This window comes from Balaenoptera borealis (genome assembly GCF_965194805.1).
Source record: "Balaenoptera borealis genome assembly, chromosome: 5".
Lineage (NCBI taxonomy): Eukaryota > Metazoa > Chordata > Mammalia > Artiodactyla > Balaenopteridae > Balaenoptera > Balaenoptera borealis.
The window spans coordinates 9738757-9750973 of record NC_138862.1 but is presented as its reverse complement, the minus strand read 5'-3'; the positions used below and the strand labels follow the sequence as shown (position 1 = coordinate 9750973).

At 42.5% G+C, this 12217-nt stretch overlaps 1 protein-coding gene across 46 annotated transcripts in view; it reads right to left on the bottom strand.

The window, feature by feature from the left end:
• The window catches only part of SETD4 (SET domain containing 4), a 472148-nt gene that overhangs the window by 241098 nt on the left and 218833 nt on the right, over window positions 1-12217 (bottom strand). Inside the window, exon 16 of one of the 46 annotated variants that reach the window (XR_014245484.1) lies at window positions 7443-9484. The exons of the other annotated variants lie outside the window; for them this stretch is intronic. The gene's annotated coding sequence lies outside the window, so the exon portion shown is untranslated. Of the gene's footprint in view, window positions 1-7442; window positions 9485-12217 lie in introns of those variants that run through there. 46 annotated transcript variants of the gene reach the window in all.

Below are 12217 nucleotides of genomic sequence, written 5' to 3'. Positions count from 1 at the left end.
TATTAATTCTGTTGAAATGTACATCTCTATATGTATTAGCTGAAAAACAAAATGAATCGTTTTAAAAATCAAGGATTTTATACTGTGCCCAAAGAATCAGGCTGCCATCAGGCTGAGATTCAGGAAATATATATATATATAGTGCACATAAAGGTACCATGTGAAAGAGAGAGAGGAAATAAAAAAGAATACTTGGTTATTAAGATGGAAAGGCTGAAATATGATAACAGATCTGTTGCCCTTAATCAAACCAAACCAACAGTCAGAATATTTGGTCTGCTTAATTTTCCAGGAAACATTTTAATGTCATGCATTTGGGTCCTCTTAAAGAAATACGGCCTCTATAAATATTCAGTCATAAGAACCAAAATGAGCGATTTGGTAGAAGATATTGCCCTGGTTATACCCGCTCAGTTCTGGCCTCTTATCCTCAAGAGGATTTTTTTCTTATATTAACCGCCTTTGCTCTTTCTAGAGCCACCTGGCTCTGACCATCCTGCTCCCATCCAAGCCTGGTCTTCCTCCAACTACCATGCCCCACCCCCACTCCAGTGATCCCACTAAGAAACCTAGAAGTCTCTCCCTTAACAGCACATCCAAGCAATCACCCAGCCCTGCCATTCGCTCTGGGGAAGAGCCCAGGCAGACCTCTCCTCTGGCTCTGCAGTGCCAGCATCTTGGTCCAGGCCATCAACATCTCCCACCTGAACTACTGAAATACCCTCCTAATTGTGTCCACTCTCGTTCCCTACCAATCTGTTCTCCACACAGCAGCAGAATGAGCTGAAAAAGAAATCAGTTGTATCCCCTTCTTGACCTTTTTATTTACTGCCCTTTTCTCCCAGAACCATAATGGAATCCCTCCCCTACCTGCCAGCCATGTTCGTCACGATCTGGTCCCTGCCACATTCTCCAGCCTCAGCAGGGGCCATTTCCCTCCACTCTCCACATCAGGCCACTCTCAGACTTTCTAAGGCCCCAGCTCTGTGACTTGGCAGGGGCTTCACACCTTCTCAGTCCTTGGATGGGGTAGCCTGGGCCCTCCCTATACCTCCAGACTGCTCCCCTTGCGACCTCTCTCCTGGTGTAGTCAGTAGAAACATGGCACCCCAAAGATGTCCACACCTTAAACTTTGGAATCTGTGAATATGTGACCTTACAGGGTAAAAAGGACCATGCAGATGTGATTAAGAATCTTGAGATGGGGAGATTGCCCTGGATTAACCAGGTGAGCCAGATGTGATCACATAAGTCCTAAAAAGCAGAGAACCTTTCTCATCTGTAGTCAGAGAGAGACATGAAGACAGAAGTGGGTCAGAGAGATGCGATGTTGCTGGCTTTGAAGATGGAGGAAGGAGCCATGAGTCAAGGAATGAGGGCAGCTTCTAGAAGCTGAAAGAGGCAAGGGTGTGGAATTCCACCCTGGAGACTCCAGGAGGAATGCAGTCATGCCCACAACTTGGCTTTACCCTTGTGAGAGCCATGTTGGATTTCTGACCTCCACAACTTTGAGATAATCAATTTGTGTTGTTTGAAGCCACTAAATTTGTGATAATTTGTTACAGCAGCCATAGGAAACTAACACACATGCTATTTATGGTATTTGTCATCCCTGTAAGATTAGTAGTTATGTGGTGCTTAAAAATCACAGGCTCTGGAGTCATACAGGTAAGGTCAAGCTCTCACTCTTCTTCTCGCCAGCCAGGTGGCTTTAGGAAGTTAACCTAACAAACATGCTAAGCTTCGATTCTCTGATCTGTAAGAAGAGGATGATAATGCTTGTCTCCAAGGGTAGTCAGGAGAACTCAGTAAGATAATATGAAGAAATACTTAATATAGTGACTAGCACAGAGTAAGCCTTCAGTAAGTGGAAGCCACAATGAGTATTATGCTTATTAGCTGTGTGATTATTTCTTTTCCCCCACGAGGTTATAAACTCTGCGAAGACAGGCACCATGACTTTACTGAACATTGCTATATTTCCAGGGACAAGCACAGAGCTGGATGGAGTGAGTAGTCAATGTAAAGATGAATGGATGAATGAATGAATGAATGGGTTTATATGTAAACACTTTAGGTACCAAGAATTACCTAGAGACATAATTCACCCAGTTAGCTCAACAATACATACTGGGCAGCTGCTGTGCACGCTGGGCCTTTACCTGGTGCTGATGGACAGAACAGGAAAAACAAAAAGTGTCCCTCATTGTCTATGAGCCCAGACTCTCAGTAGGTACATTCAGGGTGACAGCACTAGACAGCATGGCATGAGTGTCATGAAGGGGACAAAGCCAGGGGACTCCTTAGAGTTATGAAAGAGGAAACGATCTCACCTATCTTGGGTGATCTGGGAAGCTTTTCTGGAGGTGGGGAGATGTGAGAGGGTCTTTGAGTCTAGGCAAAGTTTCCACTGGACAAGAGCCAAGAAGGAAAATCATTCCAGGGGTGAGTAAATGGCCCTAGCAAAGGTACTGAGACAGGCAGACTGAAGATGTATTTAGTGACCCTGGTAAAGGGTTAATATTGGGGAATAGAAGACATAAGCCTGCAAGAGTTATTTTGGGCCAGTTTTTAGATGTTTTTGAGCACCAGCTTCCCCTTAAAGGAAAAGTAGGATCAGTAAAGATTTCTTATTCAGGGACTAACACAATGAAACAAGTCTAAGACAATGGTGGGATTGGGATACACAAACAGCTGGCCTATCTGATACACCAAGTGGGGACTCAATTCCTAGTTTTAAAAAATGGAGGGAAGGGCTTCCCTGGTGGCACAGTGGTTAAGAATCCACCTGCCAATGCAGGGGACACGGGTTCGAGCCCTGGTCCGGGAAGATGCCACATGCCACAGAGCAACTAAGCCCATGCGCCACAATGACTAGCCTGAGCTCTAGAGCCCACGCACCACAGCCACTGAGCCCATGTGCCACAACTACTGAAGCCCACGCACCTAGAGCCCATGCTCCGCAACAAGAGAAGCCACCACAATGAGAAACCCACGCACCGCAACAAAGAGTAGCCCCTGCTCACCGCAATTAAGAAAGCCTGCGCACAGCAGTGAAGGCCCAGTGTAGAGACCTTCAAGATGGCAGAGGAGTAAGACATGGAGATCACTTTCCTCCCCACAAATACATCAGAAATACAACTACATGTGGAACAACTCCTACGGAACACCTACTGAATGCTGGCAGAAGACCTCAGACTTCCCAAAAGGCAAGAAACTCCCCCACATACCTGGGTAGGGCAAAAGGAAAAAGAAAAAACAGAGAGAAAAGAATAGGGAGGGGACATGCACCTCTGGGAGGGAGCTGGGAAGGATACTAGGGAGACCCTTCACTGGCGGAGACGGGGGGTGGCGGGGGGGAAGCTTCAGAGCCACAGAGGAGAGCGCAGCAACAGGGGTGCAGAGGGCAAAGCGGAGACTTTCCCGCACAAAGGATCGGTGTGGACCAGCACTCACCAGCCCAAGAGGCTTGTCTGCTCACCCACCGGGATGGGAAGGGGCTGGGAGCTGAAGCTCCGGCTTCGGAGGTCAGATCCCAGAGAGAGGACTGGGGTTGGCTGCGTGAACACAGCCTGAAGGGGGCTAGTGTGCCACAGCTAGCCGGGAGGGAGTCCGGGAAAAATTCTGGACCTGCCTAAGAGGCAAGAGACCATTGTTTCGGGGTGCACGAGGAGAGGGGATAAAGAACACCACCTAAACGAGCTCCATAGATGGGCACGAGCTGTGGTTATCAGCACGGACCCCAGAGACGGGCATGAGACACTAAGGCTGCTGCTGCCGCCACCAAGAAGCCTGTGTGCGAGCACAGGTCACTATCCACACCTCCCCTCCCGGGAACCTGTGCAGCCCGCCACTGCCAGGGTCCCATGATCCAGGGACGACTTCCCCAGGAGAACACACGGTGCGCCTCAGGCTGTTGCAACGTCACGCCGGCCTCGGCCGCCGCAGGCTCGCCCCGCATCCCGTACCCCTCCCTCCCCACGGCCTGAGTGAGCCAGAGCCCCCGAAGCAGCTGCTCCTTTAACCCCGTCCTGTCTGAGCGGGAACAGATACCCTCAGGCGACCTACACGCAGAGGCAGAGCCAAATCCAAAGCTGAACCCCAGGAGCTGTGCGGACAAAGAAGAGAAAGGGAAATCTCTCCCATTAGCCTCAGGGGCAGCGGATTAAATCTCCACAATCAACTTAATGTACCCTGCATCTGGGGAATACCTGAATAGACAACGAATCATCCCAAATTGAGGCAGTGGACTTTAGGAGCAACTGTGGACTTGGGGTTTGCTTTCTGCATATAACTTGTTTCTGGTTTTATGTTTATCTTAGTTTAGTATCTAGAGTTTATTATCATTGGTAGATTTGTTTATTGATTTGGTTGCTCTCTTCCTTTTTGTTTTTATATATAGACAGATTTTTTTTCCCTTTTTTCTTTTTGTGAGTGTGTATGTGTATGCTTCTTTGTGTGATTTTGTCCGTATAGCTTTGCTTTCACCATTTCTCCTAGGGTTCTGTCTGTCCGCTTTGCTTTTTGGGTTTTTTTTTTGTTTTTTTTTTAACTATAGTTTTTAGCGCTTGTTATCATTGGTGGATGTGTTTTTTTGGTTTGGTTGCTCTAGTATTGCTTTCTTTCCTTCTTTCTGTTACTTTTTATTTTATTTTAAATATTTTTTTTATTTTTTATTTTAATAACTTATTTTATTTTATTGTATTAATTTTTTTTCTTTCCTTCTTTTTTTCTCCCTGTTCTTCTGAGCCGTGCAGCTGACAGGGTCTTGGTGCTCTGCCTGGGTGTCAGGCCTGTGCCTCTGAGTTGGGAGAGCCGAGTTCAGGACATTGGTCCACCAGAGACCTACCAGCTCCACGTAATATCAAACAGTGAAAGATCTCCCACAGATCTCCATCTCAAAGCTGAGACCCAGCTCCACTCAATGACCAGCAAGCTCCACTGCTGAACACCCCATGCCAAACAACTAGCAAGACAGGAATACAACCCCACCCATTAGCGGAGAGGCTGCCTAAAATCATAATAAGATCACAGACACCCCAAAACACACCACCGGACACGGTCCTGCCCACCAGAAACACAAGATCCAGCCTAATCCAACAGAACACAGGCACTAGTCCCCTACACCAGGAAGCCTACACAACCCACTGAAGCAACCTTAGCCACTGGGGGCAGACACCAAAAACAACAGGAACTATGAACCTGCAGCCTGTGAAAAGGAGACCCCAAACACAGTAAGTCAAGCAAAATGAGAAGACAGAGAAACACATAGCAGATGAAGTAGCAAGGCAAAAACCCACCAGACCAAACAAAGGAAGAGGAAATAGGCAGTCTACCTGAAAAAGTATTCAGAGTAATGATAGTAAAGATGATCCAAAATCTTGGAAGTAGAATGGAGAAAATACAAGAAACGTTTAACAAGGAACTAAAAGAACTAAAGAGCAAACAGACAATGATGAACACATAAAATGAAATTAAAAATTCTCTACAAGGAATCAATAGCAGAATAACTGAAGCAGAAGAACGGATAAGTGACCTGGAAGATAAAATATTGCAAGTAACTACCAGAGAGCAGAATAAAGAAAAAAGTATAAAAAGAACTGAGGACAGAATAAAAGACCTCTGGGACAACATTAAATGCACCTCCATTTTGAGTTTATTTTTGTGTATGGTGTTAGGGAGTGTTCTAATTTCATTCTTTTACATGTAGCTGTCCAGTTTTTCCCAGCATCACTTATTGAAGAGGCTGCCTTTTCTCCATGATATATTCTTGCCTCCTTTATCAAAAATAAGGTGACCATATGTGTGTGAGTTTACCTCTGGTCTTTCTATCCTGTTCCACTGATCTATATTTCTGTTTTTGTGCCAGTACCATACTGTCTTGATTACTGTAGCTTTGTAGTATAGTCTGAAGTCAGGGAGCCTGATTCCTCCAGCTTCGTTTTTCTTGCTCAAGATTGCTTTGGCTATTTGGGGTCTTTTGTGTTTCCATACAAATTGTGAAATTTTTTGTTCTAGTTCTGTGAAAAATGCCATTGACGGTTTGATAGGGATTGCATTGAATCTGTAGATTGCTTTGGGTAGTATACCCAAAGTATAGTCATTTTCACAATGTTGATTCTTCCAATCCAGGAACATGGTATGTCTCTCCATCTGTTTGTATCCTCTTTAATTTCTTTCATCAGTGTCTTATAGTTTTCCGCATACAGGTCTTTTGTCTCCTTAGGTAGGTTTATTCCTAGGTATTTTATTCATTTTGTTGCAATTGTAAATGGGAGTGTTTCCTTAATTTCTCTTTCAGATTTTTCATCATTAGTGTATAGGAATGCAAGAGATTTCTGTGCATTAATTGTGTATCCTGCTACTTTACCAAATTCATTGATTAGCTCTAGTAGTTTTCTGGTAGCGTCTTTAGGATTCTCTATGTATAGTATCATGTCATCTGCAAACAGTGACAGCTTTACTTCTTCTTTTCTGATTTGGATTCCTTTTATTTCTTTTTCTTCTCTGATTGCTATGGCTAAAACTTCCAAAACTATGTTGAATAATAGTAGTGAGAGCAGGCAACCTTGTCTTCTTCCTGATCTTAGTGGAAATGGTTTCAGTTTTTCACCATTGAGAACGATGTGCCAACGATGTTGGCTGTGGGTTTGTCATATACGGCCTTTATTATGTTGAGTTAAGTTCCCTCTATGCCTACTTTCTGGAGGATTTTTATCATAAACGCGTGTTGAATTTTGTCGAAAGCTTTTTCTTCCTCTATTGAGATGATCATATGGTTTTTCTCCTTCAATTTGTTAATATGGTTTATCACTTTAACCGATTTGCATATATTGAAGAATCCTTGCATTCCTGGGATAAACCCCACTTGATGATGGTGTATGATCCTTTTAGTGTGCTGTTGGATTCTGTTTGCTAGTATTTTGTTGAGGATTTTTGCATCTATGTTCAGCAGTGATATTGGCCTATAGTTTTCTTTCTTTGTGACATCTTTTTCTGGTTTTGGTATCAGGGTGATGGTGGCCTTGTAGAATTTGGCAGTGTCCTCCCTCTGCTATACTTTGGAAGAGTTTGAGAAGGACAGGTGTTAGCTCTTCTCTAAATGTTTGATAGAATTCACCTGTGAAGCTATCTGGTCCTGGGCTTTTGTTTGTTGGAATATTTTTAATCACAGTCTCAATTTCAGTGCTTGTGAGTGGTCTGTTTATATTTTCTATTTCTTCCTGGTTCAGTCTCAGAAGGTTGTGCTTTTCTAAGAATTTGTCTGTTTCATCCAGGTTGTCCGTTTTTTTTGGCATATAGTTGCTTGTAGTAATCTCTCATGATCCTACAACGCACCAACAGTGCAAGAGGGTTCCCTTTTCTCCACACCCTCTCCAGCATTTATTGTTTGTAGAGTTTTTCATGATGGCCATTCTGACTGGTGTGAGGTGATACCTCATTGTAGTTTTGATTTGCATTTTTCTAATGTTGGTGGGAATGTAAATTGATACAGCTACTATGGAGAACAGTATGAAGGTTCCTTAAAAAACTAAAAATAGAACTACCATACCACCCAGCAATCCCACTACTAGGCATATACACTGAGAGAACCATAATTCAAAAAGAGTTACGTACCACAATGTTCATTGCAGCACTATTTGCAATAGCCAGGACATGGAAGCAACCTAAGTGTCCATCAACAGATGAATGGATAAAGAAGATGTGGCATGTATATACAATGGAATATTACTCAGCCATAAAAGGAAAGGAAATTGAGTTATTTGTAGTGAGGTGGATGGACCTAGAGTCTGTCATACAGAGTGAAGTAAGTCAGAAAGAGAAAAGCAAATACCATATGCTAACACATATATATGGAATCTAAAAAAAGAAAAAAAATGCTTCTGAAGAACCTAGGGGCAGGACAGGAATAAAGACGCAGACTTAGAGAATGGACTTGAGGACGTGGGGAGGGGGAAGGGTAGGCTGGGATGAAGTGAGAGAGTGGCATGGGCATATATACACTACCAAATTTAAAACAGATAGCTAGTGGGAAGCAGCCACATAGCACAGGGAGATCAGCTCAGTGCTTTGTGACCACCTAGAGGGGTGGGATACGGAAGGTGGGAGGGAGACCAAGAGGGAGGAGATATCGGGATATATGTACATGTATAGCTGATTCACTTTGTTATACAGCAGAAACTAACACACCATTGTAAAGCATTTATACTCCAATAGATGTTAAATAAATAAATAGAGTGAGATGCAAAAAATAAAATAAAATATCACTGTCAAAAAAAAAAAAGTCCCAATGCAGCCAAAAATAAATAAATAAATTTATAAAAAATTTTTTTAAAACTGTGTGGAAACTAGATGATAAGCCATCAGGATGTTGCTGCTCTTCACTTTCAAAACCTCTTTGGAATGTGTTGTTTTCAGGGCACCATCTGGATCCTTGCCCTGGACAGTCTTGATACCTCGTCTGCTTTGTTCACTGGAGCAGTTCACGATCTCTCTGCTCTCACTGGCCCCTGGGCTGGGCAGCTCTTCTTTGTAGCTTCCCACAGTGAACTTATTCTAGTGCCCCTTTTGGGGGTGCTGGCATTTTAGTCTTGAGCCCTCTGCAGTGCAGGTTTAGGCCTTGGTCATCTCATAGACATTGTCTCAGGGAGTTGAGGGTAGAATGAATGGTAAGTTGGGACCTCGGCAGTCTTTGCCAAGAACCCTCAAATCTTAGTCCTTGGGTGAAACCCTCCCCTCCTGAACATAAGACCCACCTCCCTAAAAAAATGAGTTTTGTACCATCAGTGGCTGACACAGACATGCGGACCAAACCCAGACCTATCCTGGGAATCTCTGCTCACAAATAGGCAGGGACAGAAGGCCGTCCTCCATCCTTGCTTTGTGATACCAAACTCTATTATAAAACATTCACTTGAGAAAAGTATCAAATGTTTATTTCTATTACAAATAGCACCCAAACATTTCCCAAATGGCTTCTGAAACCAGTCGTGTGCATTTTTTTACATTTTTTAATGTTTCCAAACTCTTTTGAAATTTGTAGTGATTGAGACAGGTTTTTGAGTTTAGTATTACCAATCATGTCACATTTTCGCCTGATTTCCAATCATCTGTGGTCTCCTTGATTAGTAAGGCACTTGATTTTATCTTTTATTGAGGGCCTTTGAATGTAGCAAATGTTGAAATGATTCATCCATCATAATAAAAGACTTCAAAGGGATCCAAGTTAAACTTCAGGATTCTGAAGAGCATACTAGACAGTCAACTTCTTGCATTTCAACTTCAGGACCATGAGCCTACTGGAGAATTTTGCTAAAAATGCCTAATGAGCATGTTAGTCACGTCTAAAAATCATCTGTTTTCCACATGTTCACATTCATACATATACGGTGTGTGCATTTCATCCGACATTAATTTATTATGTAGCAAGATATAGTTTAGGCTATTCATTTTCACTGATCCATTCCCTGAACATCAGAGGCCCCTGCAAAAGAAAAACAAAGCAAATTCCTTAGGGTGGGAGCCATGCTTGACCAAAACCAGAGAAACAGCATGGCACCTGATTCAAGCTTTGTCTATATGGGTTCCAGTTGGAAACATAAAGTTGAAATCCATCAGATGATTGTTTTTAAATCAACAATTCAGAAACTCTTTTCTTTCATACTTATATGAATGCTACCTTATGTTTTCAAAGCAAGCATTTGGACTCAGTTTTTAGAAAGACAAAAGATATTCAGTGTATGTTTAGTGTTAAAAAAGATTTTAGAAGTGATAGTGAAGGCTAAAAAATGAACACAATCAAAAATAAAGAGCTCCCTTTTTAATAGATCTTAAAAGTTTTCATCACAAGAAAATAATATTCTATAACTATGTATGGTGATGGATGTTAACTAGACTTGTTGTGGTGATCATTTCAAAATGTTCACAAATATCGGAATCATTGTGTCGCACACCTGAACTAACATAATGTTGTATAATAATTACACCTCAATTTTTTTTTTAAAAAGATCTCTTTTTTAAATATATATCTAAAGTATGTAGTTTTCCATTTCTTGCAATGGATTTAATGAGGAACTGCTAAATGGAAGTACTGAGGAGTACAAATGGTGATGAAATACACCCTGGGGTGTCCACAGCTTAAAAGAAAATAGATACCTAAGTGCCCGTAATGCTGGGCAGACTGTGATAAATAGCAAACTATACACTCATTGAGACTGCAAAGAAAAGGCAATCGGCAATCCTTCGAATATTATTTCCATATAAATTAGGCTTTAAGAGGTAAGTAGGATCTCAACACCCAGAGATGACGTCTCAGGAAGAACAGCATGGCCATAGGCCAAACGCATGACACAGCTCTAAGGCAGCGGGGTAGTTGGGAGGGGGGTGTACACTAGAAGTCGGGGGCCAGTGATATCACCTGCCACTAAAATGGTAAATTAGGGTCAGGTTGTAAAGGGCTCCAAATGCCAGCTAGGGAGTTACAAAATTTCTCTGCAGAAAATGGGTCCCAAGAAGGTTTTGACCAAAGAAGGAGGTTAGAAAGATGAATATGATGGTAAGCAGAAGGACAAAAGTTGCAAAGAATAGGGTGGAAAGATTTGCTAGGAGACAGGGATACCAGCTTACATGAAAATCAAGTGGGTGGAGACAGAAAAGAGAAAGGATAAAATTCAGTATTAAATCAGCATTTGGTAACTGATCTCATCTCGGGGGCAAAAGATGATCCAAAACTTTCTACCTGGGAGAGGTGGAGAGACAGGGATAGAATTAAGGAAGAGAGAGAACTCAAGAGAAAATGTAGATTTTTGAAAACAAGTAATTGATGTTCCCCCCCTTTTTTTTTTTTAAGTGATGTCTGATTGGAGTCTTAAAGTCTTAAGTTTCACTGGTTAAAAAGAGGAAGAAAAGAAGAGACACACTCTAGTCAGAGGTGAAAACATGAGCAAAGCCACAGAGGTGAGAACTCTGAGAGGCTGTCAAAATAGGAAGGAAGAAAGAATGGAGGCGTAAAATAGGACCAAGTAGCAGGAATGGCAGAGAGGGGCGAATGCGAGAAATATTTAGGAGGCAAAATCAATAACATCTGATGATGTGTGGGATAAAGGAGACAAGGGAGTCAAGCAAGTATCTCAGGTTTCAAGCTTAAGTGACCCCTGGGATTTCGCTCCCACATTTGAAATGGAGAATAGATGTGGAGGAGGTAACAAACGGGGGGAAAGATGATTGATGTCCCTTGGCCAGAGCTGTGTTCAAGGGGTCTGGTAGACAGGGGGACAGCTTCCACTCAGAGATGGAGGTGCAGAGCTGAGCCTAGGGAAGTAAAGAGCCGGTATAATAATAAAGATGTAAAGGGACATTAGGATGCAGGGAGTAAATAAAACCATGCATGTAGTTGGTGTCACCTTGAGAGAGTCAAGAGGAAAGCACACGTATCCCTCTCTGCAGATGGAAGACCCCCAAACCGAGCACCATTTAGATTAGAAGAAATCATCTTAAAGTAGTATCATAAGGAGATATCAGTATTATAAGACCAAAGAAAACTAACAACTGCAGCAAACGACGATTCACGATTCATTCATTAGCATGCTACTTACTATTCCACTGACAACTTTAATCATCTGGATGAGCAAAAACAATTGCCTTTCATTAATCCCTGCTGATAAATGGAAATATCTTTTAATGACCACCAGGATATCTGGAGCCATGCTTCCTGCTTTTTGTACCCAATGTTTCATTGTAATCAGTGCTCACACTTTGAACATTCCAATATGGTACAGCAATCTGAGAGGCAAGGCCATTTACAAGAAATGTCCATCTAATGCTCTACCTGAAGACAAGAGAGTTCTTCATCGTGGGACCCTATTCATCAAAGTTTAAGAATTTAGGTCTCCTTGATTAACAAAAACTTACCTCTGGGAAACTAAAAGCATCTTATTTAATAGAGCTGGCAAGTCAGCACCGGGTTAACTGACATCCACAGTGCATGGGATCCATCCAAGGAACTTTTGTGGGTTTTACCTGAGCAGCCCAAGGAGTTCTCTTTTCAAGACTTGCATAAAGGTAGCAAGTGAATGACATCACCTGAAATGGACGCTCTTGGACGAGCTGACACCACATTTAACAGAAGCCTGAGAAATGCGGCAACTCAATCAGCTCAAATCGGCATGGCGGCCGAACATGATCTGCCAAGAATTCTCCCTCCTGGAGCTTGATAAAA